Below are 6,887 nucleotides of genomic sequence, written 5' to 3' on the forward strand. Positions count from 1 at the left end.
AACATAAAGGCCAAGATCCAGGATAAAGAGGGCATCCCCCCCCCCCAACCAGCAGAGGCTCATCTTTGCAGGCAAAAAGTTGGAAGATGGCCGCACCCTCTCTGATTACAACATCCAGAAAGAGTCAATTCTGCATCTGGTCCTCTGCCTGAGGGGTGGCATGCAGATCTTCATGAAGACCCTGACCAGCAAGACCATGGACATGCTAGACTACCCCTCTTCTCATTGTACAGGGAAGGGGGAGAAGTTGGGGACCCTGGACCACCATCCCAGCTAACAAAGTTGCTTAATGAATTGCCTTAATGAGAAACTGTCTCTTTTGGGAGAATCTGACCTTCAGCTAAGAAAGAATTTCCTGTTCTTAGAGAACTGTTGTCCTGGGACATTCTGGGAAAAACTTCAGAATGCTCCTCCGGATGATTAACCTTATCTAGCGATAGTTGATACAGTCCCCATCTTGTTCTTTGTCCCCCTTCCTCCTTTGCCTAGAGTATATCTTGTAAGCTGCTTCCACATTAAAGTAGACCTTGACAAGATGACATTAGCTTGGTCTCGTTCTCTCTCTTGCCCATGTTCCTTTTCAGGTGAGGTCCCCCTCGACCCCCACGAATAACTGGACCCATGGGTTGGGTCAGCTCTTGATAAGAAAAGGCTGTCAGGCAGGACACTCAGGAAGCTGAGTTAAGGACAAGGGTGGAATAGGCTGCAGTTGTATGGAAAAACTTGTTTTGCAAACTGCATGAGTTCTTTTACATTCCCTACCTTCTGATGAGCTTATTGGTGAAATTGATTAATTCTATGAACTCTATGGGATGCTTGCTGCCCATCATGGTCTTTTACCTGAGCCTTGAGGATTCCTGAAATCTAGGGATATGAAATAGCAATGAATGTACTAGTTAGCTGATCTCAGTTGGTCATGTAGGACTCTTGGTTCACTGCTAATGATTTGAAAGTGTATGGACACCACTTATAATTTACATTCAAGAAACAATTTTCTTTTAGCAATAAGACATGAGTTCCACAGATTTAACTTTTTTTTTTTTTTTTTGAAAAATACTATTCTTGGGAGCTCTGGTGGGTCTGGTTGGTTGATATTGTCGTTCTTCCTGTGGGGTTGCAAACCCATTTAGCTCCTTCAGTCCTTCCACTAACTCCTCCATTGCGGTCCCCGTGCTCAGTCTGATGGTTGGCTCTGAGCATCCACATCTGGATCCATTAGGTTTTGTCAGAGCCTCTCAGGAGACAGTTTTATCAGACTCTTGATGGCCTTATCTGGCATGAATGGGAGGGGATGCCCTTGGTCTGGTGGGCGAAGGATTGATGCCCCAGCATAGGGGAATGCTAGGGTGGTGAGACTGGAGTGGGTGGGAAGGTGGGTGGGAGACCACACTCATAGAAACAAGTAGGAAGGGGGAAGGGATAGGGGATTTGCAGAAGGGAAACCAGAAAGGAGGATAACATTTGAAATGTAAATAAAATAACCAATTTTTAAAAAGAAAAATGCTATTCTTTACACAACCGTTCTAATAGATCTAAATTAAGACTTTTAGGGCTTGATTTTGTATTGAGACTTAAGAACTATTTGGACTTTAGATGTTAATGTTCTTAACAGAACTAGTTGAATTTCTTATCCTGACCCTGAGTTTGGAAAAAAATATAATCACATATTTGATAGAAATTTTCTTCAACAGAAACCTTGTGCTAAGGTCAAGTCTTCTCTGTGGGATATCTGAAATGAATTAAAAACAAATCACAATATTTTATTAGCTGAATATATGCAGTTGCTGCAATTCTCCTTGACCCTTATTGAATCGTAGATCTCAGATGACTGGTTCTCACTTGTAAGAAAGAAGCCTTTTGAAATGCTAAGTTTCAGTATTGACAAGTTCCCTTACTTGTCCTTGTTTCATATTGACAATTTGGAAAATAAATGACAAGTTCTTCATGGCCCTCACATTTGTGTGAATATAGTGGCTGTATTTAGCAAGGAGAAAGTTCAGCCCTTACTTTTATGCAGAAATTTGTGTATCATAAAGCAGCCTCCAAAGAATGATATGTAATTGATGGAGAAGATGGCCAGAAAAAATTAATTGCACAGGTACCTACGCACTGGAGAGTACAGGTGTAGTTTTTGATGATGCTTTTTTCATTGCTACATTGACTTAGCATTTCAGACACTTTTTTTTTTCATTGTCACATCCTTAAAGCTTTGTTTTGGTTAATCATTGTTAAATCCTGCACAGTGTTTGTGAAAGCCAAAACTATTGATGTGAGTCAAAGTTGCTGATAACTTACAGTCAAAATTGTTGATAACTTACAGAATGAGGCCTCCTTTGTGGAGTTGTAATTTAGATGGTGTGGAAGAGATAAAAGAAAGAGGTCTTAAAAGAGAATGTTGCAGAAAAGCTAAGAATAGATACTGGTAGCTGGTACCTGTTCTTTTTTTCCTCCCTCCATTATTCTGTCTCTTAGCCCATTTGGTAATAAATGATGATAACAACAATGGCGAACCGGCCAACACAAGCTAGTTTGTAATCCTATATAACTATGTGTTAACGTTCAAGGGTTTTAAATGTAGCACTTAGAGAGACAGTTTCAAGTGCCAAGGATAAAGAGATGTTCTTAAGGAACCGGAGAAGCCTGGTATAGTAGAAAATATATGCTGCATTATAGTAAATGCTCTTTGTTCCTTTGTGTGAGGAATGAGATTTCTATAATGTTAAGCTTATTGCTATGCTAGCAATGATTCTTATTCTAAAAAAATGAGATAAGTTTATGAAAAAATGAAACTGAAGATGCAGACTGCCTTGTCAGCTATTGTAACAGTAAGTTCAGATGCACAGAATATGCATTTCTGTTGTCAAATGCCTTGTTGTGAATATGAAATAAAGCAGCCTGGACAGCTAAGGAGCAGGTGCTAATACACAGGCACCAGGGTTTTTAGAGCTGCATTCCTACTCTGGAAACAATAAAGTCATGCAAATTAATCTTTATTATTCTCCATATAACACTCTCTAAGTGTCTTAGCCTTTCAATTTTGACTTTTACACTTACGTTCATTTCTATTAAGGTTGTACTGACTCCGTTCTTTTCTTGACAATAACAAGTATTGTCATGTTATTTAGTGACCTTCTTTAAGACTGTAATGTTAATGAGTAAGCCTCTTTCTCTATGGGTTATAAATGTCTGGGAAGTCTTGGCATGCTTCATTGCCCTGTAAATTTACATATTGATTTAGTTAAGCCTATATTTGAATTAGCTAGGCTATTTCCATTTTGATGTCAACTTAAATATCATTAAAGAGAAAAAAAATCTAAAAATGTCCATGGTTGTTATAAGACCAATTTTAAACACAAGTTTTTACTAATGTTTACCTGCAAATTTCTGAAAAACTCCAGGAACAATGGCTTTGCATCAAATGTCCGAAGCATACTTTAGGAAAATCCTTTAGGAGCATTGCTGCCATTCCTAAGACAGTGGTTTAGATGGAGGAGTTACCACAGCTTCTGCTGCCACAGTTTCCTCACAGTGTTGTTTAGTCTTGATGCTTATCTCTTGGAACATATGCATTTTCACATATAATCACTATTTGGTATTTAAAAACAAATATGGAATGCAGTTTTCATCTGATTTCAAATGGAATTTAGTTAATTTTCAGTAGATTTCATATTTTTGAGACCAAAAAGTCAGACATGCAAGTTTTTCATACTTTTATCAAGAGCTCACAATTTGTCCCAGACTGAATTTCCACCCACCATCTGTTAGTGGATTTTCAATGAAAATGGATCACATCTAGCTTTGACTATGAGTGTCATGAACTGAAGTAACTCAATTCATTGTACCAACTCAACTTACTGTTTTGATGAGCCATAAAATCATATTCCTAAGGTGAAAATCAAATTGCTCAAACCTATAGAAAACCTCGTGTCAAAATTTTCAGTGATTTTTCAGAGACAACATAGAATCCTTACCATTTAAGAGGCAATGACGCCTAGAACTAGCATGTAAGTGAGGGGTTTTTTTCCTATGATGTCAGCAAAGCAACTGAAACCTAAACCACTTTCCTCTCCTATGATAGTGTGTGTGCTGCATTCAATATACTAAGTAAAAGTCAATTCAGACAAGAAAATTACTAGGCAAGGTGGAAAGATTTGCCATCATTTCAGAAGTAGGAAAACTTTTTATGCAGTATAATATGATAAGTATAAAGAAAGTTCCAAGAATTTGACATGTGCTTCTAATATATAAGAAATGAAGTGATCTGGGCTTCTCAGACTAGAAGGTTTTATGACATTCCCTTACGTGCTTTGTGACACTCATGAAATGTTACAGCAAATACACGCATGTAGGTGAATAACTTACTCAAATTTGTATCTATGCACAGAAAGGATAAGCCACCACTGAGAACTATGAAACTACCTCTCAGAAATACAAATTGGTTACAGTATTTGGCTTCATCTGAGACCACAGAGATATATTTTGATGAAATGATACTTAAAAATTAAATTCAAATAAGGTTAACAAGTCACTTTTACCTACAGAAGAATAGATAAGTGGAAGTTTATTGTGTGAAATCACCTAAATATAAAACTTTAATTCTACCTATAATGTATACTTTTGTTTATTAAGAGATCATAAGGCTAAATTAAGCTAATAATATGTTCTAGGAGCTACTTTGTTAAGGATCTTTGAAATAAATGTTTAATTTAATGCCAAGATTTTCTTCTGGTTATTTTGCAAGAAGCTTGTGTGATACAGTGGTTAAGATTCATTATCTGAAGTAATAGAAAACATTTTTTAAAAAGTCTCCTTGCATAAGAAATTATGCTGATTTGGTTTTTTTTAACATAGCTCAGCATTTAGAATTCAATGCTGTATTTTGAAGTTTAAAAAGTAAAATAGAATTTGGGGACTAAACAAAAATCATAGCTTTTCAAGTATTGCTAAATGATATTGGGGACATGCAGATTTCAAGGCTATGTGTCTGAGGCTACTCAGAAACTCTTTGCTGTGTCAGTCTGAAATTACTCTGGTACTTGAAAGCAAAAACAGATACAATAATGCAGACCAGCTGATGCTGCAGTGTGACATGAGACTTTGTCATTGCTGGACCTAGGAACAGGCAGCAGACACTTGTTGGGACAGGCTCCTAGTCTTCCTGAGACTCATTTAATGCAGCTTTCAGCAGTTTTCTGCTTGTTGAGGTTTCACCTCTGTCTGGCCTCTGATGAACAATTCAAATCCTTGCTTAGGGCACTGTGAGAATGGCTAGGCTTGCTGTCATGTGGCTGGAAACTTAAATTTAAACTGTGTTGGCTCACACTGATTTCACAGATACTGTCACTTTGAGTCATTGTTTTTATGATGCATGGTACAATGGAAAGGGATGGAAGGTTTTGTGGGAAAAATTTAGACATATGGACTCAAGGCATAAATACAGTCAACCCAGACTGAGCAAAGCATTCGGCTTTTATGCAGAGATTATAAATGTGAACGCCAACATAGATGGTTGAGCAGTCCCTTTCTGTCTATTGATGCTTCTAAAAAATAAATGCATATTTTCCTTTTTAAAAACACACTATACAACTTTTATCGATTAATTATCATTAACTTCCAGTTTTCTTAATTAATGGTTTTATCATGTTCATGTATTTCTTTTCATTTTTCTTTCTTTTTCCTTCTTCTGCTATTGTTTTCTAAGGCAGGGTTTCTCTGTATATCTCTGGCTCTCTTAGAACTCACTTTGTAGACGAGGCCAGCCTCTGACTTAGAGATCTTCCTGCATCTGCTTCCTGAGTGCTGAAATTAAAGGCATGTGCTATTTTATCTGGAGCCTCTTCTGTTTCATTTTGTTTTTTATCATGTTCCCTTTAAATCAAGCACCGCTAATAATTTTCCTGCACTAAGGAATCTTCTTGTAGTATTTTAGTCTCTTACACTCAAGCAGTTTGACCTAGCTTTATTCTATTTTTCTCTACTTTCAGCTAATATTTTCTCAACTAAAGGGACAAAAATCACCACTTCTCTGATATTTTAATCTAAATTTCTTTGAGCTGTTTGTGCTCACTGGTTGTCTCTAAGTTCCCTATACTGTTCAAAATGTTTGTGATCATAACATCTCTCCCTTTCCTGTCACCTGAATTGTTCTCATCACAGATTCTGACGGGCTCAACAGACCCCTCCACATTTTAATTTTTGTACATATTTTACTTTTAATTGTTTTCACAGTGGGATTTTTTGGCTCTGTCAGTTATTGTTTCATTTTGTCTGCTCAGAGTTTCAACCTGAGATAGACTACCCCATCTCTCAATCCCGAGCAGCAATGTGATGGTTTGAATGAGAATGTTCCTCAGACTCTCCAGTTGCTGCAACTGTTTGGGAAGGGTTAGGAGGGGAGGATATTGTTGGAGGAGGTGCGTCACTTCATGTGGTCTTTGAGGTTTCAAAGGCCCATACCATGCCAAGTTACTTTTCTCTGCCTCTTGCTTGAAAGTCACAATATAAGCTGTTAGCTACTGCCCTAGTTCCATGTCTCTCTCTGGCTGCCATGCTGTCCTCCCTGATAGTCATGGACTCTAACCACAAACAAAAACAAACAGACAGACAGACAGCCTGAAAGTCCCCGAATTCTCCCATTGCTTGGTGTCTCATTTTTATAACTTTCTTATTTGCTATTTTACTCTCTTTTCCCCATCTCTTTTCCTTTGTAACACTTCTACCATTTTAATATTTCCAATTATATAAAACAGGGTATGCCTTCCTAAAGGAAAGCTCAAATCTAAATGTTTTCTTCTTCTTCTTCTTCTTCTTCTTCTTCTTCTTCTTCTTCTTCTTCTTCCTCTTCCTCTTCCTCTTCCTCTTCCTCTTCCTCTTCCTCTTCCTCTTTC

General features: G+C 37.5%; 1 pseudogene; it reads right to left on the minus strand.

Moving 5' to 3' along the window:
* Positions 1–4,285: 4,285 nt before the first annotated feature.
* The window catches only part of LOC114615371, a 3,463-nt pseudogene continuing 861 nt past the window's right edge, over positions 4,286–6,887 (minus strand).

Source organism: Grammomys surdaster, unplaced genomic scaffold, assembly GCF_004785775.1.
Source record: "Grammomys surdaster isolate TR1022 unplaced genomic scaffold, NIH_TR_1.0 62, whole genome shotgun sequence".
Lineage (NCBI taxonomy): Eukaryota > Metazoa > Chordata > Mammalia > Rodentia > Muridae > Grammomys > Grammomys surdaster.